Raw genomic sequence first — 21,517 nt, 5'->3', positions numbered from 1 at the left:
AAATGTCAAGACTTTGGAATGAATCATTGTAGGATTCAAATCCCAGCTCTGCCACTGATGGGCTGTGTGACCTTAGGGCAAGTTACTCAAACTCTCTGAGCCCCAGTTTCTTCATCTGTAACCGGGGAAATTAATACCTGCATTCTTTTTTAAAAAACTGTTCACAAGTTTATTACTGAGTTGCAAAAATATTTCCCCTGTAATACCTGCATGCTTGACGTCCAGATGAGATAATTATTTAAAATGAGCAATAGCTTGGCTGCCTAACTGAAAGGTAGAGTGTGAGTATGATGTAGTAGAAAGAAAAGGACTCCAAGTTAGGAAGCAGATACTCTGGGATTGAACCTGGCACGGAAAGTGAAAGAAAGTGAAAGTGTTAGTTGCTCATTTGTGTCCGACTCTTTGCAACCCCATGGACTGTAGCCCGCCAGGCTCCTCTGTCCATGGCATTCTCCAGACAAGAATACTGGACTGGATTGCCTTGCCCTTCTCCAGGGGATCTTCCTGACCCAGGAATTGAACTCAGGTCTCCTGCATTGCAGGCATTTTCGTTACCATCTGAGCTACTGAAGCTGACTCTGGGACTGGTAGTTCTATGGAGAAGTCACTAACTCTGTGTGGCCCCTGAACTGCCTTATGAAAAGAAGATTGGAGGATAGCAGTCATGGGCCTTTGTATTGTAGTACCACCCTCTCTTTGATATCTCATTTAAACCTGATCTTATTTTCTGAATTTTATAGATGAAGAAATTGGGGTCCAAGGATGCTAAGAGACTGGCTGGGGGTTCAGAAATCTGTGCTTTTATTCATTCCTCTGAAGACCCAGGGTCCTATCTTATTGTTTACATTCTTTACAGCTTCCAAACCATTACTCAGTAAATTAACTAATCTGAAATCTACCCGCAGGACAATTTTGTTGAGTCTTTTCAATACCTTCTTTTCTACTACCTTCAGTTCAGTTCAGTTGCTCAGTCATGTCCAACTCTTCATGATTCCATGGACTGCAGCATGCCAGGCCTCCCTGTCCATCACCAACTCCTGGAGCTTACTCAAACTCATGTCCATTGAGTCGGTGATGCCATGCAACCATCTCATCCTCTGTCGTCCCCTTCTCCTCCTGCCTTCAACTACCTTACACTCCAGCAACTTCCCTTTCAGAGAATGGACCCATAAGGCCCACATTCAGAGTATGTTTTATTTGACAGTTTGCACAGCAGGGGAGGGCTCCTAGCCATTATATGAGGCAGGTGGCATTCCTTGAGGAAATAGGTTCAGAAAGGGCAAGGCCTTTGCCCCCAATTTACGGCAAGTGGCCGGCCAAGCCAGGACTTGAGCCTTTGTGTTCTGACCAAGTCACGTTGACAAAGGGCAGGATCTAATGCGCGACTCTGCCCAGGTGACACCAGACATGGCAGTCTTTTGTCTTTAATCCCAGGGGCAAATCACATCTCTTTTCTCTTTTTGTCTTTTTCCTCTTCTGATCGGTTTCACTCAGTCATGCCTCCATTGCTAGCATTCTCTGGCCTAGATTTTAGTCCTGTCCCCATCAGCCTGGTGAAGGCCCGGTCTCATCTCTTCACCCCAACAGATCTGCCAGACAGGCTGAGATCCAGCCCTGGCTCAGCCGACTATTAGCTTTGCGCCCTCAGATAAAGTCACTTACTTCGTTCACTTCTTTCCCTCAGTTTCCTCATCTGTAAAATGGGAATAACATATGGTATATACTTCTTCAGTGACGGTGAAGCAAGAGAACTAGCTGAGATAACATCATGCTTAGTACAATGCCTGGCACAGAGTTCGCCTGCCGCCGACGGCAGGCTTTACGTGTACCTATAAGGTGTATACATAGTGTAACTGTCTCCTCTCTTTCTCAAGTTCTTTGTTAGTTGGCAGTGAATATGGATGACAGTGCCGTGGCTGCTATGCCCTTGGGCTGTATGGGTACAGAGGGGTGGTTCCTGGGAGACAGGAACAAGAGGTGGGTCAATGTTAAGAGAGCAGAGGGAGAAGATCCTATTTCCATTCAGAATTTTTGGAACTGAGTGAACAGGAAGCTGAGAGTGTGCCTGGGAGCCTGGTGGGTTATTAACCAGGCTAGGGCAAAGAAGTCAGCCTAGGGACTTCCCTGGGGGTCCAGTGGCCAAGACTCCATGCTGCGATGAAGATCGAAGATCTTGTATGCCACAGCTAAGACCCTGTGCAGCCAAATAAATATTTTTCAAAAAAGAAGCAGCAGCAGCCAGCACCCATCAGCCTGCAGTTATGGGGAGAGCCCTGGGCTAATGAGACAGGAGTCTGGATTCCAATCCAAATTTTGAGTAGAACTGTTGTGTAGCAACCTCAGGCAAGACAGTCCCCTTTTCAGAATGTCCATCTGCACCAGGAAAGATCTCAAAAGCCTTCTCATTTAGTCCTTTCAATTTGTGAGTTGTGCAATTAACCTTGTGGGCTGGGGCAGGGCAGGGTGGAGGCGGAGAGTGGGTGAGGGAATCTGTCAGGTTGCAAAAGAGCTCAAATGAGAAAGACTCAAGCAACAGTTCTCAAACGCTGTGGGCTCAGCACCCCTTTACCATCTCGAAAGTTGCCCAGATCCTCAAGGGCTTTCCTTGATACAGGTTACGTCTTTCAAACAGTGACTGGTTAGAAACTAAAGCTGACAACTTAAAAATGATATTTAATCGACCTGTTCCGTGTGAAAGAGATATTGTGTTTTTAATGCCAATAATTCTGGGGGGCAGATCTCTTTGCTGCCTAGCAGCTGGAGTCTCATCTCTGCTTCTGCGTTCAGTCTGTTGTGCTCTATCACTGTGGTTAAAGTGTATGAGGAAAGGGGGTTTGTCGCTGTCCCCTGGAGCTTCTTCCTTTGTGGCAGGCACTATGTGGAGGCCTCCTACCTGCACGCCCTCTCTCCTTCATCCTGCCAACTCCTCTTGCGGATAAGTTGTCTTATTTTCACTGTCTTAGGGAGCCTGGGGGGCTGCCGTCTATGGGGTCACACAGAGTCGGACATGACTGAAGCGACTTAGCAACAGCAGCAGCAGAGATCAGGAAAGTGAGGTTCAGTTGGAGGAATTTGCCCAAGGTCAGACGGCTTGTAAGTGGCGGGGTCAGAACTCAAAGCCAGGATGCTATGTTCCACTTGGCGCCGGAACCCGTCCATGAAGACCAGGCCGGCCTGTCTGGAGAGGGGCGGAGGTCTTTCTCACACTCCAGGTAACAGTCTCTTCCCTGGTGTCCTTTTCTGCCTTCCCTCCTCAGACTGCTTCCTCTAACCAAGGCCTGTCACACCACCGCTAGGGCCAGGGCGCTGGAATGTCAGCTCCAAGAGGGCTGGGGCTCATCGCCCGGTTTGCTTCGTGCTGTGTCTTGGGGGCCTTAGACCTCCCTGGCTCACGGAAGCTGCTCAAGGAGTGTTTGTCAGATGAACTGGTTGAAGGAGTTCTCTGACACTTGTGAAAATCCCCAAGGAGGGTTCCCTTCTTCAAGATGCTCAGAGCAGGGACTTCCCTGGGGATCCAGTGGCTAAGAAACCACCTTCCAACGCAGGGGACATGGGCTCCATCCCTGGTCTGGAAGGATCCCACATGCAGGAGGATCCCACATGGGGGGCAGATATACCCCCCAAAATTATTGGCATGAAAAACACATTATCTCTTTCACATGTAATATCACATTGAATATCATTTTTAAGTTGTCGTCAATGAAGTCTGTGAGCCGCTACTACTGAGCCTAGGTACCTAGAGGCCTTGCTCCACCATGCAACAAAGGAAGCCACCGCAGAAAGAAGCCCACACACCACAACTAGAGAAGTGAAGCTGAGCACAGCAAGGAAGACCCAGCCCAGCCAAAAATAAATTAATAAAGAAAAAGCTAAAAAAAAAAAAAAAATTCCCGCATAGATACAACCGATCCTTTTAAGGGGGAAAAAATGGACGATATATCAGCAAGAAGGGCATGCCTGGCTTAACATTTCAAAAGTGCCTTGCTAAGGATCCGTGGCAAAAAGACTTAGGAAAAACCTTTCAGAGCCTGACCTGCCTGCCTGGCTCATACCTGCCAGAGTGGGATCCCAGGGTGGAGGGACTCTACCTTAATATGGCAGTGGACTGGGCACTGGACTCTGCTTGTAAACACAGTCACTCCGCGCAATAAGGTGTGCAGGGTGGTTCTGTTCTCATGCCTCTCGTTTACAGGCAAGGAGACAGAAGCACAGGGAGATAAAGTGACTTGCCTGAGGTTGTACAGAGAGCAGAGGCCGACTGGAACCCAGGTCCAGGTCCGTCAGCCTCATACCTCCTGCTCAGTGGGGTCCTGTACCTTTCTCCTAGGAATCTGTCCTTGGAGGGGAGGGGGTGGTTCTTCAAATACTGTAAGTACATAGCCTTCCCTGTTTCCTACTTTAGCAGATCCCAGAGTTCAGAGACTCAAGAAAGGCACCTTGGCAGGCTGTCTGAAACATGTGCCTTAGTTCTGGCCCTACAGGGAGCACCTCTGTGATCCAGGGCATCACTTTGATTCTGTGCTTTTTAGCTTCATTTTCATTTATTCATGTATTTTTGGCCACGTTGGGTCTTCATCGCAGTACACAGGCTCCCTCTGGTTGTGCACAGGCTCGATAGTCATGGTGCACAGGCTTAGCTGCCCCAAGGCACGTGGAATCTTCCCTGACCAGGGATGGAACCCGTGTCCCCTGCAATGACAGGCAGATTCGTAACCACTGGACCACCAGGAAAGTCTCTAGCCTCATCTTTACAGTAGGAACTAAAGTTCTATCGTCCTCTTTCAAAGAAAACCCACTACAGAAAATTTTAGGAATTCAGTCATTAGGGCGTCCCTGGTGGCCCAGGTGCTAAAGAATCCGCCTGCGCTGCAGGAGACCCGGGTTCAACTGAACCCAGGTTCAGTCCCTGGGTTGGGAAGATCCCCTGGAGAAAGGAATGGCAACCCACTCCAGTATTCTTTCCTGGAGAATCCCACAGACAGAGGAGCCTGGTGGGCTACAGTCCATGGGGTCGCAAAGAGTCAGACACGACCTATAGGCTAAATCACCACCACCAATCGGTGCAGTGTAAATGCCTGGCAAGAGGGTATGGCTCCCCTTACCCTTGGGGGCACTTGCTGCTGGTGAAAGCTTGGTCAGGAGTCCCTGGGAAGCCTGGTGAGGGGAGTGGATGGGTTTGGGAGCATTGTTAAAACTGTTAATTACACCTGGAAGAGGGTGGTTACCCTTTCCACCTGCGAAGTATTCTCTGTAGGACAAGCAAGGCATTGTAACCCCAGGGTGCAGAAAGGCCATTAAAATATGCTGAGGGCTCTTTACGTGGTGGCTTCTTTGCACAGCAGAGAGTGGGAAAAGGTTAACCGCGTGTGGTGAGTATTCTGAATCCCCCTGTGGTTTCTTTGCAGGCTGTTCTGCCTCTTCCTGGCTTGCTCAGATCCCAGAGGGTGGGGTCCCTCCCTAATCTTGATTCTGGTTGTTTCTAGGGTTGCAGCAGCCCAGGAGGGGGTTACAGTTCAGGCTGGTCCTGGCTCAGAGGCGGCAGTGGTGGGGCAATGATGCGGAGAGCCCTGGAGGCTCAGCCCTTGAAACACACCAGTGATCATGACAAAGATAGAAAGTAACATGGAATGAGTGCTTACTGTATACTGTGGGCCAGACCCCAAGCTACACACTTTCCACTTAACGCCTGCATTCTACAGGACATGCCAGTGAGGGAACTGGTATGACTTCCATTGTAGAATTGAGGGAACTGGCCCCAGCAAAGAGGCTCTGTTGTCTGTAGGACTTCAGGCCACCAAGATCTGTGAGCGGTAACAGAGTGGCTAGAGGGTCACCAGGGTGGCTGGACAGGGGCTGGTGATAAATTAAACTCAGTGTGGGTACTCAAAGCCACGGAGAGATGAGAGGCCAGCGATCTGGGAGTTAACCCTTACGGGCGCTCCAAGATAGCCCTTTATGATAAAGCACATTCATGTGCTTTGGGGAATCTGTCTGGCTTCTGGCCTCTGTGGCCGTGAAGAGGAAAGTACGGTAGCATTTCTGGCCTGGGATCTGGGATAGATCCAACAAGACTGATTCCTTCAGTAACTTGAACGGTAACCTGGATTTCTACCTCCTGCTTCTGTGAAGAGAGGTGATTAGCAGGTAAGAATCCACTCAGAAGCTTCCCGAGTGGCTCAGAGATTAAAGTGTCTGCCTGCAATGCGGGAGAACTGGGTTTGATCCCTGAGTCGGGAAGATTCCCCTGGAGAAGGAAATGGCAGCCCACTCCAGTGTTCTTGCCTGGAGAATCCCATGGATGGAGGAGCCTGGTGGGCTACAGTCCATGGGGTCGCAAAGAGTCAGACAGGACTGAGCAACTTCACTTCACTTCACTTCAGATAGAGGTTTAAGAGACAGTCCTGACTCACAGATGTGAGTTCTGATTCCGCCTTTTGTGAAATCTGTGGTCTCCTGGGCAAATTACCTCACTATCCTGAGCCTCAGTGTCCTCACCTGTAGGATGGGGATAATGAAATTATCTCCCCTCGGGGCTGCTGGTGAAGACTGAGTGGGGTGGTCGTATGTACAAAATGCATAGCAAGTTGCCTGGCTGGTGCTTAATAAATCCTCGTAAATGTTGGCTTTTTTTTTTTGGCTGTGCTGGGTCTTCGTTGCTGCATTCGGACTTTCTCTAGTTTCGGTGCGAAGGCTTCTTGTTGCGGCGGCTTCTCTTGTGGCGGAGCCCAGGCTCTAGAGCGCGGGCTCAGGGGTTGTGGCGCACGGGCTCGGTTGTCCTGCGGCATGTGGCATCTTCTCAGACCAGGGACCGAACCCACGACCCCTGCGCTGGCAGGCAGATTCCTAACCGCTGGACCACCAGGGAAGTTCAGTATTAGCTATTAATGTTTATTGTTCTTGTGTGCATTTTCTCTGCCAGGTTACTTAAGGATCATATCCAAAATTTAAAGAGAGAAATAGAATGAGGTGACTGGACTACACCATCTTTCATCTCTTCTGACGCAGGAACTATTTCACAGTAATATATAATTTTACAAACCCCAATGAGAATTATATGGACTGTGTCATATGGTCCATGAAAAAGCAAGTGTTTTAAGTCAAAGGTATTGTTTGTAATGTGTCTTCTTTCCAAAATTTCCTTAACATTTATTTAACTTATATGCCTAATATGTAAAAACAAAAGTTTATCTCTCCACGCTTTGCAGTGACCCATGTGCTTGATTTACTTTAAATTCATGACCGAAGAAAATGCATGGTGGCTGAACAAATTTTAAAATGATGTTTTATGGAGGGACCAAATGGACATTAAAATAGACTGACAGGGAGAATTCCTTGGTGGTCCAGTGGTTATGACTTGGCACTCTTACTGCCAGGGGTCCCGGTTCAATCCCTAGTCTGAGAACTGAGATCCCAAAAGCCTTGAAGGATCATTTACGTGAGTTGAGGTTTTGCGTTCTTGCATCTGATTGCTTAAAAAGCTGAATTGTAGCTTTTAAAAACAATGTTATGCTTGTTGTATGGTAAGATAAAATAGCTCTCAGGTCCCTATGTATAAGCACCTCTCTGCATATGCCTTGCAGGTATACATCACTTTTCTGTGCAACACAGAAAAATAAAAAGTACATGTTGTTTTCTCTTTTTAACCATCTTTGACATTTCGTAACAGAATTTTCCTGGTAAGCCATGTAAGGAATTTGATCAGATAAACACAAATGATAAGTCTGGAGGCAAATCTGTGAAGTCATTATCTTCCTTCTTCTACTTCCTTGTTTATGCAGCCTCAGAGTTCCCTTTGCTTCCTTTCTTTTCCTTTTTAAAAACAATGTATGTATTTATTTGGCTCCATTGGGTCTTGGCTGCAGTTCGGAGGATCTTTGTTGCGGTGCGCTGACCCTCCAGCTGTGGCAAGCTGGCTTACCGACCAGGGATCGAACCCCAGGTCCCCTGCACTACAAGGTGGATTCTTCACCACTGGACCACCAGGGAAGTCCCTGATTCCTTTCTTTAATCATTGGTTCACTAGAGGTATAAATTAAACAACATAAGATGAAGATCAGTGTAAGACCATGTATTAGCCAAAGCCACTCCAGTGGTCAAAAGATGAACCGCCCGGTTGGAAGTCATGAGAGTATCATTTGTTTGATCACCACTAACTATTGCTTTTGATTCTTCCATTTATTTTATTAAAAAAATTTTTTTTTGGCTGTGCCATGTGGCTTGTGGGATCTTAGTTTCCCAACCAGGGATCAAACCCAGGTCCCTGGCAGTGAGAGTGCTGAGTCCTAACCACTGGAATTCCCAATCCTTCCATTTATCTTAAGAAGTTCTCACATTGAGAAAAATGTCTTTTAAATGGCAAAACAATTATTCACTAATTTTTTTTTAAATGGAAATGTTCTAATAATGTGAACCTTCTGGAATAGCTTCTTCCTTGTTGGGATAAGCTGGTGGAAAACAGTGGAAAGACAGACCTGGGCTTGACTCTCGTCTCTGCCATTTACCTGCTGGGTCTGAGCCTTGGCAGCCTCACCTGTGCAGTGGGTGTTATATGACGACTCAGAGACAGTCCATGGAGCTCCAATCCCTGCTTTTGGCTTCATCAGATTCCCCAGGATCCAGACACATCCCCGGAGACCCATAAAGGATGGACTCGTTGCGTTCTGACAGAGGCAACACTGAATGCAGCTGTGATTCTCAAAGAGGAACTTTGGGGTGGCCCCAACCCCCCAGGAGAGGAAGGCGGGGGGACTTTGGTGGGAGAGGCTGCCTCTGTCTTGCTGGGTGAATGGATCCGGGGCCTCCCCTCTGGGGGCGTCAGCAGCTGGGGGAGGAGAAGAGAAGCAGCAAAACCCACAGGATGCCCGACCTACCCACGCAGTCACCCGCTTGAACGTAATATTCACAGCTTTCCCTCCCATGCTGGGTATGATGACACTGGGGAGGCTCCTCCCGCCTGACCTACCCCATCTATCTGCCCTGGTCTGCCATTTTCCTTCCTTTGGGGGTCTTCGCTGCCTGAGGTGGGGGGCAGGACACCCTGCAGACCCTACCTCTCCAGAATATGATGGGAAAACGGAACAAAGGTCTTGTCCTTTTCTGCTGGAGGAGGGCTGACCCTGGGGCCCGCCTTGCACCTTAGTGCTTAGGAGGCACTTTCCACATCTGTTCTCCTGTCTGATTCTCACCACAATGTACCGCAGTTCCGGATTCAGATAGACCTGGGTTTAGGTCTTTGCTTTGCCACGTGACCAGCCGTGTGAACTTGGGCAAGGCTTTATGCCTGGGTGAATTTCAGTTTCTCACCTCTCAAATGTGGGTAGCGATAGCATCTCCCTCACAGGCTGCTGTGAGAATTGAAAAAGGTAAGACTGAGGGTCTAGCAGAGCTCTAGCACATTGTACTAGAATGCTCAGTAAACGTTGCTGTTGTTCAGTCGCTCAGTCCTGTCTGTCTCTTGGTGACCCCATGGACTGCAGCACGCCAGGCCTCCCTGTCCTTCACCAACTCCTGGAGTTTACTCAAACTCATGTCCGTTGAGTCGGTGATGCCATCCAGCCATCTCATCCTCTGTCGTCCCCTTCTTCTGCCCTCAATCTTTCCCAGCATCAGGGTCTTTTCCAATGAGTTGGCTCTTCACATCAGGTGACTTCAGAAAACACACAAGCACTCCTTTGAGGTGGGTAGGTAATCCTACCATAGCTTCATTTTTAGAGGTGAAGAGATTGAGGTTTGCGAAGGAGATGTGAGTCAGCCAAGGTCGTCTGGCTGATTGGTGAGGGAGACTTGGGTCCTCCACTGAACCTTAGGTTCAGTGATCGACAGCACAGCTTTGGAGCCCACGGCGCAGGACTTGACCCTGGCTCTTCTCCTTGGCCATGTGACCTTGAGTGACTCCCCATTGCTCTTGAGGCTTGGTTTTCCTTCTCTATAAGGTAACGCAACCTATCTCCCTTCAAAGAGTGCCCTTGGTGTCTCCCGGCTCGGGGACTTTTTGCAGGGGCAGGGGCAGGGGCAGAAAGCAGAAGCTGTTTGAAGAAAGCCCTTCTTCCTGTCCTTTGTAAAAAAAAAATACCTAAGCTCAGTGAGAAGGTTAAGCTTGTGTCCCATGGGTGGAGAGAGAAGAGTCTGCACCTGCGATCGAAGGCCAAGGAAAAAGGAGGTGCCCCCACACAGGGAAAGCACCCGAGGTCACGAGTCCTGTGAGTGCTGGGGGCCTGGAAGTACCCTGGGGCAATGGCGGGACCTCTGGGGGAAGTTGCCGGGTGGCATACCCTGGAGGGTGAACCCAAGACACAGGGCATTCCAGCCTTGGCAAAGAATCTGGGCTCCAGGCATAGAGGGGAAAGGAGGAGGGCTGGACTTCAGGGGATCAAACCCCTTTGGACAGGGGGTGTTCATCATAGGAGGAGCCCAGGCGGCTTCTCTCACTCTGTGCTCGTAAGTGACCCTAAGGGTGAGGAGTAGGGGAGGGGACAGCTCCCCTCACACTGAGATGCACTTTCTGACTTGCTCAGTAGGATGGGGGCTTGGAGTCCTATTGAATGTGCTTTAATAAGAATGTATAAAAGAACCTTTTATGAACATCTGAGATCAGGGAGAAAGATGAAGAGACGTGACAAGATGAGGAGGGAAGAGGAAAGACTGGCACCAAGGGCTCCGCTCAGCTGAACCGGGCTGTTTTCCACCTTGTGTGTGTGCTATGCTCAGTCACATCTGACTCCTCTGTCCATGGAACTTTCTAGGCAAGAAGGCTGGAGTGGGTTGCCATTCCCCTCCTCAGGGGATCTTCCTGACCCAGGGAACCTGGGTCTTCTGCATGAGGGCAGATTGTTTACCATCTGAGCCACCAGGGAAGCCCCCTTCCCACCGTAATCTGACCTGAACCCACCAAAGGGCAAAGGACGTGCGTCATTGATAGAAGTGGATGCTTGGGCTCAGGGCAGGTCAGGGACCACCTCTAGGTGAGCCAGAAGGTGGTTACAGAGCTGGGGCCAGTGTTGTCAGGGTGCCACATCCCAGGGTCTCCCCCAGTTCCTCCGTAGCCCCTCCTCCACCTCATCCTGGTCTTCATGCCCTGAAGGTGTCTACATGCTACCCATTCTAGGGGAAAGCAGCCCCACAGCCGCATTCATCCTCATCTCTAGTCCAGGGCCAGGGTGCATGGGGTGAAGGTCAGAATCTCCACCTCAGCCACTCCCTGAGCCCAGCACACGTGCCGACTGCAGCGCTGGCATCATCTCATCAACCCTCCCACGAGCCTGTGAGTGATGGTCTCGGGTCTGAATTTCTCAGAAAAGGAAGCTGAGCCTGGGAGAAGTGGGGTGATTTGTCTGAGGCCGCACGACTGAAGCAACTTAGCAGCAGCAGCAGCAGGGTTAGTAGAGGCAGCACTGGGGTTCACACTCAGGCACTGACTCCGGGGTACACTTGTCAGCCCTACTGTTTGCTGAGTGGAACCTCCAGCGAAGTGGATCTCTGGCCTCCTGGGTCTAGAGTGGACCAGACCACACTACACTCCTGGGATGCCCCCCGGGCAAGCTGGGTCTCTCTGTGCGTCAGTTTCCCCATCTGTACAATGGAGGCCAGGACTCATCAGATGATTTCCAAGATCTCTTCTGGCCCTAGTCTTTTTTTTTTTTTTTCTTGGCCCATGATCTCCTATTTAAGCCTGCTCCTTGTAAGGCAGGAGAGCCTAGTGGCTGAAGTGTGCGGGGAGCCAGAATGCCTAAGTTCAAGCCCAGCGCTCTCATTTAATGCCCACGTGACTTCAGGTGAGTCACTGAGCCCCGTCTGTAAAGTGGGGAATGATAATAGCACCAGTGGCAGACTGTTGTGAGGATTAAATAAAATTAAACCACGAAAGGTCCTTGGAGCAGTCCCTGGCACACAGCGAGGCTCTCTAAGGCTGCGAGCATCACTGTGTGCCCTTGGTGCACGCGGAGCTGAGAGCTGATTCTTGTCCTAGCTGAGAGGGTGAGGACCACACAGGCCATGAGCCTTCCAGGGGCTAGTCCTGAAAAACTTCAGGAGTCCTCAGAAACATCAATCCCCTGGCCCCAGGCAGGACCACCCAGCTTCTTATCACCCTGGAGGGAAGGGGTACCATGAGAACACAGGTTTTCTAGAATGAGGAAGAAGCCCTAAATAAAACAACAACAAAATCTACTCACAGTTTTCTGGTGGTTGAGCTCCCTGACCTTGCTGGACGTTGAGTCCTGGTGATCGCGTGTCTCAGGTCCGACCCTGTGGCCCAGGCAGAGCTCCTGGGGCTGCTCTCCTCAAACCAGCTTTCTCGCGCATTTGCTTCTCACAGATGAGTGAGTGTGGGGAGCTCTGGTCTTCCGTCCCTGTCACCACTTCCCCTCTGGGTTCCCGGTGCCACGGTGTTCTTGCCCTTGCAGTTGAGTTGCTTCTCAGGGGGATCTCTGGCCAGGGCATAGGCCCAGGGGTCCTGGGATTTGGGTTCCAATCCAGCCTTGCTCTCATGATCTTGAGCAATTCACTTAACCTCCCTACACCTTAGTTTCTTCATCTGTAAAACGGGGATCAAGTACCAGCCTCACGCAGATCACCTAACAGGACATTCTATGCTAATGCTTCTTCCCCATCAGACCAGAGCTTTGAAATCCAACTGCCTTCAGGCACCAGGCAAATAACTGATGTAAATGGGTGCAGGGTGCTGGTACAGGGCAAGAGGGACTGTGGTGGGGACTATGGGGAAAAGGGGAACCCATTTCTCAGCTCCAGGCAAGACTTGCCACCTGGGAGTGCAGATCTAATTGCCAGACGTTCCAAGCATTTGGCAGATGTACCACGTCTTTTAAGAGACACTAGAAATAGTGACTTTTACGTAGTGGCTTCCAGTTTTAGAATGTTGACCATAAAGTCAAATCTGAAAGTGCTAAGTGGGTCAAATCAAACACCATTTTCAGTTTATGTCTGCTGGACCATGGGCTCCCTGAGGGCAGGGAGTGTATACCCAATGCCCAGTCCTGAACCTGATACAGTTCAAACGTTTCTCATACCTCTTATCTCAGATAGAGTATTTAATGAGAGTCTGCTTCTCCCTAGGGATACACAGATGAGTATGATAAAGTTCTTGCCTTTCTGGGGTAATGGCCTTTGATGAGCTCGTTAGATCTTTTCACCTACTGCCCCTCACAATCCAGGCCTCAAGGGTTAGATTTGGCCAGTAATTCTCAAGAAGGGAGATTTTGCCCCTGAGGTGGCGTTAATAGATTTAGCGAGTAAAATTATATTATGGTGATATTTGAGACCTGCATGTGCTGAAATATTATTGTTTCTTATCTGAAATTGAAATGTAACTGGCCGTTCTATACTTTTATTTGGCAACTCTGCCCAGACGGGACATCTGGCAATATCTGAAGATGTCACACTTGGCAGGGATCCTACTGACATCTAGTGGGTGGAGGCCAAGAATGCCATACACAGCCTACAATGCTTGGGACACAGGGATTATCCAGTTTAGTTCAGTTCAGTCGCTCAGTTGTGTCCAACTCTTTGCAACCCCATGAACCGCAGCATGCCAGGGCTCCCTGTCCATCACCAACTCCCGGAGTTTACCCAGTCTCATGTCCATTGAGTCAGTGATGACATCCAACCATCTCATCCTCTGTCATCCCCTTCTCCTCCTGTCCTCAATCTTTCCCAGCATCAGGGTCTTTTCAAATGAGTCAGCTCTTCTTATCAGGTGGCCAATGTATTAGAGTTTCAGCTTCAACATCAGTCCTTCCAATGAACAATCAGGACTGATCTCCTTTAGGATGGACTGGTTGGATCTCGTCGCAGTCCAAGGGACTCCCAAGAGTCTTTTCCAACACCGCAGTTCAAAAGCATCAATTTTTTGGCACACAGCTTTGTGTATAGTCCAACTCTCACATCCATACTCAACATGTCAATAGCACTGAAGTTGAGAAATGGCTCTAGACCCAGCCCAGGTCCCTTCTGAGCAAACCCCACTCTGGAAGGCCTTCCATTTGATAACTTTTCCCTTGTGTGTTGGGGGGGGGGGGGCACTCCTAGGAGCAAGTAATTGACAGTAAGGATGAGAAGAGACACTGGGGTATTAAGAAAGAGGGAAAAAGAGATAGGATGTAGTTGGGGCATGGGGGCCACCTGCAGCCTACATCAGACTTCTGTCTGCATGGGAATTGGGGAACACCAGGGATGAGCTAGGAAAGATCCATCAGATGCTGTCACGACACTGACTCCTGGACCCCTGGCTTTGAGGAGACCCCATCAAGAAGAAGGGGAGGCTGCCCTCCCCGCCGAAGCCTGGCTCCCCATTGCAGCCCAGAGAGTGGAAGGGCAGGCTGAAGGCGGGTCTATGAGAAATGAATAATGACTGGAGGAAAGGAGGGAGCTAGTTTTGAGGCTAAGGTGGAAACAACACTGGGAATCCGGGTTCTGCCGCTACCTGGCTGTGGAACAAGTTACTTCCTTTGCCTGGCCTCCATTTCCCCACTTCTGAAATGAGAGGTGCCACTTTTTCTAGATTCCACATGTAAGCGATAGCACATGGTGCCTGTCTTTCTCTGTCGGACTTTCTTCCCTTGGGGCGATAGCTCCCAGGTCCCTCCATGTTGCTGCAAGTGGCATTATTTCGTTCTAATGGCAGAATAATACTCTCTTGTACGTATGCTCTGCATCTTCTCTGTCCATTCTCCTGTCAGTGGACATTTAGGTGGCTTCCACGTCTTGGCTACTGTAAATAATGCTGCTGTGAACACTGGAGTGCAGACATCCTTTTGAACCATGATTTTCTCTGCATATACGCCCAGGAGTGGGATTGCTGGATCATACGATAGCGCTAGTTTTAAAACACACATGTTGGCTGAGGACTTGGCAAAATACTCACGGGGATTTCTGTGCAGATTTTTAGAGCTCTTCTCTAAATTGTTTCTTTTTCTTCATTACTGTGCTCAATACTCTATTATAACCTAAATGGGAAAATTTGACCAAAAAATAGATATATGTATAGAATATAATATATATGTATATTAATATATATGTAATGGAATCACTTTGGTATATACCTGAAACGAACACAACATTGTTGATCAACTATATTCTAAAAGAAAAAAGAAAAAAGAAAAAAATGGGTGCTTGTACAGTTTTCAGAGTCATCTAAAGGGCTTGTTTAAACAGACTGCTGGCCCACCCCGCCCCAAGTTTCTGACTATGTACCCTGGGATGAAGGCTGAGAATCTGAATTCCTGACAAACTCCCAGGGGAGTTTGGTCCCAGGGGATGCTGTCGGTCCTTGTCCACACCTTGGGCAGCACTGAACAGCGTCGTGGGTAAGCGCCTTTCCTCCTCTGTCAGAGCAGGATCTCCGGGGAGGTTCCAAGAGTTGGTTTTCTGCTCCTAGTGAACAACCCACTTCACCAGCCCTTGTTCTGTGAGGTGCTGCCATCTACTGGGTGTATCTGCCCATAGCTGGGCCCAGGGCCCTGCCATGTTTGGGGCCTGATTGAAAGAGGAACCTTCCCTCCAGTATTCTTGCCTGGAGAATCCCATGGACAGACGAGCCTGGTGGGCTACAGTCCATGGAGTTGCAAAGGGCTGGACACGACTGAGGTGACTTAGCACAGCATAGCACCTTCCCTGGGTGGTGTCTTTCCTATCAGGCCTCAGGGAAGCAGCCTTGGTAATGTCTAGGCCACCTGTCCCCTTTAGATGACTCAGTTTCCCATATACAGGACACCTGAGTTAACCTGGGAAATGAAACCAAGATGCTCTGGTAAGCTTGTGGGATAACATGCTATCTCCAGACATTGCTGTTTTCTGCTTTAAAAATCCTGACATTCATTTATTAAATGGAAAAGGATTAGTATACCTTTTCAAATTTTTACTGTCAGCACCCTTTTAGTGCTAAGTTGCTTCAGTCAAGTCCGACTCTCTGTGACCCAGTGGACTGTAGCCTGCCATGTCCCTCTGTCCATGAGACCCTCCAGGCAAGAAAACTAGAGTGGGCCGCTATGCACACCTCCAGGGGATCTTCCCAATCCAGGGATCGAACCTGCATCTCTTCCTTCACTGGCAGGCAGATTCCTTACCACTAGCACCACCTATGAAGCCCAGGTGGTTGCATAGGGCATGCTTAAGACACAGTGGCTCACTTAGTTAAACTGGGCGAAAATTTGATAGTAATGTTTGTAAGCCTGCTGTGAGACAGACACTCTTGTACACTTAATAAGCGAGTGTAAGCTGAAAGTAAGTGAAACTCTCTGACATAGAGGGGTGGCTTGAATGCAGGGTCTGGAATTGGACTACACCTGGATTTAGATTCTGGTGTGGGGCAAATCTATGTTGCTTGGTCAAAGCACTTTTTCTGATCTCAGTTTCTTCAACCAGGAACGAGGAACTTGGTCCCAGTCAACGTTTCTCAAAATTTATCTTCATCAGCATCTCCAGGAGAGCTTATTAAAGTACAGACACACTGTACAGATAGCCCATAGACACATGAAATGATACTTATCGTCATTAGGGAAATGCAAATTAAAACTACAATGAGGTACCATCTCACATGTCAAAATGGCCATCATTTAAAAGTCTACAAATGACAAATGCTGGAGAGGATACGGATAAAGGGAACCCTCCTACACTGTTGGTGGGAATGCAAGTTGGTACAACCACTATGGAAAATAATACGGTGGTTTCTTGGAAAACTTAGAGTGACCGTATGATCCAGCAATCCCACTCCTGGGCATACATCCAGACCAAACTCTAATTTAAAAAGATACATGCACCCTCTATGTTCATAACAGCACTATTTACACTAGCCAAGATATGGAAACAAACTAAATGTCCATTGACAGATGAATGGATAAAGAAGTCAGTCAATCAGTTCAGTTGCTCAGTCGTGTCCAATTCTTTGTGACCCCGTGGACTGCAGCACACCAGGCCTCCCTGTCCATCACCAACTCCTAAAACTTGTTCAAACTCATGTCCACTGAGTCGGTGATGCCATCCAACCATCTCATCCTCTGTCATCCCCTTCTCTTCCTGCCTTCAATCTTTCCCAGCATCAGGGTCTTTTCCAAGGAGTCAGTTCTTTGCATCAGGTGGCCGAAGTAATGGAGTTTCAGCTTCAGCATCAGTCCTGAATATTCAGGACTGATTTCCTTTAGGATGGACTTTGTGCGGGGGCGGCGGGGTGGGGGGGCGACACTTAATGTGGATCCTTACCCAACCTTGTCCTCAAGCTGTGCAGACCTTGGGGAAATTACCTCCTGTCTCTGGACCTTAAGTCTCCACCTCCGGAGGATGAGATGATTGGGTTTCCAGGAATGGCAAATAGATTTTACCCTGAGGGCCAAGTCCAGTATTTTGGTCATTGCTGCCTAAAGCATAATGTTGAGAAGGATTCTGAATCTAAGCTCAGGAGGAAGAAGTGTCGTGATCCACTAGTGAGGCTTCGCTGGTGTAAGAGGGGCAGTGGTGGTCGGCACCTTTGGAATATAGCTCTTAAGGTTTGGGGGGGTCATGGCCCCTTTAAGAATTTGATGGGCTGCAAGGCAAGTAGTGAAAGCACAATGGGGGCAGGCAGAGGACTGGGTGTGACGTCAGAGAGTGGAGGCCTGAGGCCAGCTGGAGAGCCCTTGCCGTGGGGAAAGGAGGCTATAGGTGTGACGTCAGAGAGTGGAGGCCTGTGGCCAGCTGGAGAGCCCTTGCCGTGGGGAAAGGAGGCTATAGGTGTGACGTCAGAGAGTGGAGGCCTGTGGCCAGCTGGAGAGCCCTTGCCGTGGGGAAAGGAGGCTATAGGTGTGACGTCAGAGAGTGGAGGCCTGTGGCCAGCTGGAGAGCCCTTGCCGTGGGGAAAGGAGGCTATAGCTCTCGGCTCTGCTGGTTTTTTTTTTGGGGGGGGGGCGATTTTTTTTTTGTTTGTTTTTTAAAATTTATTTTCTTAATTTATGTGTGTATTGTGTGTATTTTGGCTGTGCTGGGTCTTCTTGCTGTAGCCTGCCTTTCTCTAGTTGCGATGAGCGAGGACTACTCTCTGGTTAGGGGCACGGGGTTCTCCCTGCGGTGGCTTCTCTTGTTGCAGAGCAGACTCTCGGCACACAGGTTTCAGTAGTTGTGGCTCATGGGCTTAGTTGTCCCGAGGCAGGTGGGACCTTGGTTCCTGGATTAGGCATCGAACCTGTGTCCCCTGCATTGCCAAGCAGGCTCTTAACCCCTGGACCATCATGGAAGTCCTGCTGATTGTTCCTTGAAGGAGGGAGTTCAGCTGGGTGGCCAAACCACATGATTTTTTGAGAGATCCCTCAAATCTGGAATTCTTAGATTTTTTTTTTTTTTTAATCAAACATGTTTAAACAAACAACATGTCTTTGGCAGGATCTATCCTGTGCACTTCCAGTTGACAACTTCTGCCTGAGGACCCTTCTGGTTCTGGCATTTCCATGTTGTCCCAACCTCTCCCTCTCTGGCCCGTCCCAGTGAGGATAGCTGGTAACTTCTCATAGATGGATATATGCACATCCCCTTACCGAGGGTAACTATTCTTCCCTTTTCCGAGGGATTTGTATTTCAAAAGAAGGGGGCATGTGACTCCACATCCATTCACAGTTGTCCCTGAAATCCATCAGACCCCACCATGGTTATTTATTGGGCCTTTTTTTTTTTTTTTTTCCTGATTACGAAAGTAAACAGAAGTCACAGACAAGGTTCACCTAGGTGAAAGTTTAAAAAAGACAGAGCTAGAGGATGGCAGAAGAGATGAAATAGAGGGCCAGTCAATGGAACCTGAGTTTGGAGCCAGACTTTGAGCTCCGGTGCCCAGGTGAAGCACACGGGTATTTCCACCGGCTCTCGGCCCAGCCCTAGCAGAAATAATCAGCTCTATAAATAACAATGTCGACAGGGCCTGAGGGCAGCTCTGAGACTGCCAGGCTCAGGAACCAGAAAGAGTTTAATAATAGCCTCGGTTTGTCTCTCACCACTGGGCTCAGACAGCAGTGCAAACAAAGGCAAATGACATCTGGGCTCCCAACCAGGACCTGCATGTGGCTGGCGTCTTCAAGAGCGAAGGACTGGATTTTCATTTTCCAGCTGGGTTCTGGCAGTGGGAAGCAAGGGGCAGCACGGTGGTTAAGCAGTCCACTGCTTCTGGACTTTGAAGCGGATGGACCTATTCCTGATTCTGCCACTGAATGGCCATGTGACTTTGATCAAGTTACTGGATTTCCTTGAACTTCAGTTTTCGCTCACACTAATGTGTGTGTATCTGTGTATTAGTCGCTCAGTTGTGTCTTTGCGACCCCACGGACTGTAGCCCACCAGACTTCTCTGTCCATGGGATTCTCCAGGCAAGAATACCAGAGTGGGTTGCCATGCCCTTCTTCAGGGGAACTTCCCGGCACAAGGATGGAACGCGGGTCTCCTGCATTAGAGGCAGATGACTTACTGTCTGAGCCACCAGGGAAGCCCTCCCCTTGTACTAATACCACCTATCAACTGATGGAAAGCCATATGGACATATCAGGAACAAGTGCAAACACAAGAGAAATAAGGCAGATGCAGTTGCTGTCACTAAGACTCTATCCCCCACAAAACTGTAGGTGGCCTCCTCTGAGTCCCCTTTTCAACTTGGCCTTGATATTGGCCCCTAGCCTGCCTTAGGCCTGCCCAGCCCAGTCCTAGCAAACAAGCAGGCTAAATCATCCTCCCATCATTGATATCTTATCAACCGTGATGTCTTAGTCCTTGGACGGCCTTTGGCAAGAATCCCATTAGATCAGTTTAGCAAGAATCCCCCTGCCCTCAAGGACTTTTCCTAGTAACTTTCCATCCATTGGCACCCCCTCCCTGTTCCTTGGCTTTAAATCCCCAGCTGCCTTTGCTGTGCAGTGAATCCCCTATGAATGAACCTTCAAGCTGTGCACTTTCAAAGATGCAGACACGCATCTGTTTCCAGCAAGGAACCAGAACCGGTGCCACCAATGTCAGGTGTGAGTGAGATGCAGCTTGCCCTCGGTCTCCTATTGCTGACGATCCTTCATCTCTACCATCTCCTACCTCCTCTCCCTTATCCAGGCAGTAACTTTTCTTCCCTGTCCACCCGATGCCAGTCCCTGTATACCAGCTGTGGTACTACACTACTGTACTTTTCAAGGTATCAGTTCAGTTCAGTCGCTCAGTCGAGTGCAACTCTTTGTGACCCCATGGACTGCAGCACGCCAGGGCTCCCTGTCCATCATCGACTCCTGGAGTTTACTCAGACTCGTGTCCATTGAGTCGGTGACGCCATCCAACCATCTCATCCTCTGTCGTCCCCTTCTCCTCCTGCCTTCAACCTTTCCCAGCATCAGGGCAGCTCTTCGCATCAGGTGGCCGAAGTATTGGAGTTTCAGCTTCAATCTTTCAAGGTATTGTAAGATTAAAAATGTTTTCCTTATTTTCGTGTTTTTTTTAATGTACGCATTATTTGCGTGCTAAGTATAAACCTATACAGCACTATATAGCTGCTTGTGTTAGTTGGGTACCTAGGCTAACTGTTGGACTTACGAACAAATTGGACTTATGAACACACTCTCAGAATGGAACTTGTTCGTAAGTAGGGAACTTGGTGTATTTGAAGGTGAGTCCCATCTCCCTCCTCTGCTGCAACATTCCTCTCACAATATTCCTGAGCTAAATCTTCCTCACTGTTTTAACAAGAATCAGAATAATTGTTCTCCAATTTCCCCAACTGGAACAAAAAATGTGAAAGTTAACTCAAGAGAAATAAGCATCGGGTAGTAAATCCTACATTCCTATTATAAACTTCATACTATCCCAGTACCTGGCATGAATACCCAGTCCTCAAGTATGTGTTGGATGAATAAGTAAGGAGTGTCCCCAGGCTGGTAAAAAGAATGAGAGCTGTAGCGTGTAAGAGCTGAGTTCTGCCCACTGCCTTAGCCCAGGTGTGGGATGGTTTGTGGAGGAGGAGCACCGAGAGTCGGGAGATCTGCGTCTGGTCCCTGGGGTTGCAGCCTCAGTTCCCTCATCTGTGAAACGAGCAGGCTGCTTTGGTAAAGAGCTAACTTTTTTTTTTTTTTTTTTTTACTGTAACCCATGAAAAATTCAGTTTGCATTATGACCCAGTACATTTATAACATTCACACTCAGCCATAAAAAAGAATGAAATAATATCATTTGCAGCAACATGGATGGTCCTAACGACTGTCATACTGAGTGAAGTAAGACAGAAAAATGTCATATGATATCATTTGTATGTGGGATCTAAAAAAAGGGTTATAAATGAATCTATTTATAAAACGGAAATAGAGTCACAGATGTAGAAAACACACTTATGGTTATGGGAGGTGGGGACAGGGTGGAAGGATACATTGGGAGATTGGAATCAACATATACACACTGCTATATATAAAATAGATGGCTAATAAGGACTGTTTAGCACAGGGAACTCTACTCAATACTCTGTAATGACCTACATGGGAAAAGGAATCTAAAAAAGGGTGGAGAGAAGAAAAAAGCAAGGGAGAAA

The 21,517-nt window shown here is 48.6% G+C and overlaps 1 protein-coding gene across 11 annotated transcripts in view; it reads right to left on the bottom strand.

Moving 5' to 3' along the window:
* The window catches only part of CNR2 (cannabinoid receptor 2), a 36,731-nt gene extending 24,412 nt beyond the window's left edge, over positions 1 to 12,319 (bottom strand). For 9 of the 11 annotated variants that reach the window (XM_060410669.1, XM_060410674.1, XM_060410673.1 and 6 more), the window contains exon 1: positions 12,171 to 12,319. The gene's annotated coding sequence lies outside the window, so the exon portion shown is untranslated. Of the gene's footprint in view, positions 1 to 206; positions 346 to 8,530; positions 12,137 to 12,170 lie in introns of those variants that run through there. The other 2 variants (XM_060410670.1, XM_060410678.1) reach the window with 2 other exon arrangements.
* Positions 12,320 to 21,517: the final 9,198 nt, after the last annotated feature.

The sequence above is a fragment of the Ovis aries genome, chromosome 2, assembly GCF_016772045.2.
Source record: "Ovis aries strain OAR_USU_Benz2616 breed Rambouillet chromosome 2, ARS-UI_Ramb_v3.0, whole genome shotgun sequence".
Lineage (NCBI taxonomy): Eukaryota > Metazoa > Chordata > Mammalia > Artiodactyla > Bovidae > Ovis > Ovis aries.
The sequence above is the reverse complement of the archived record's forward strand: the minus strand, read 5'-3'. Positions and strand labels throughout refer to the sequence as shown.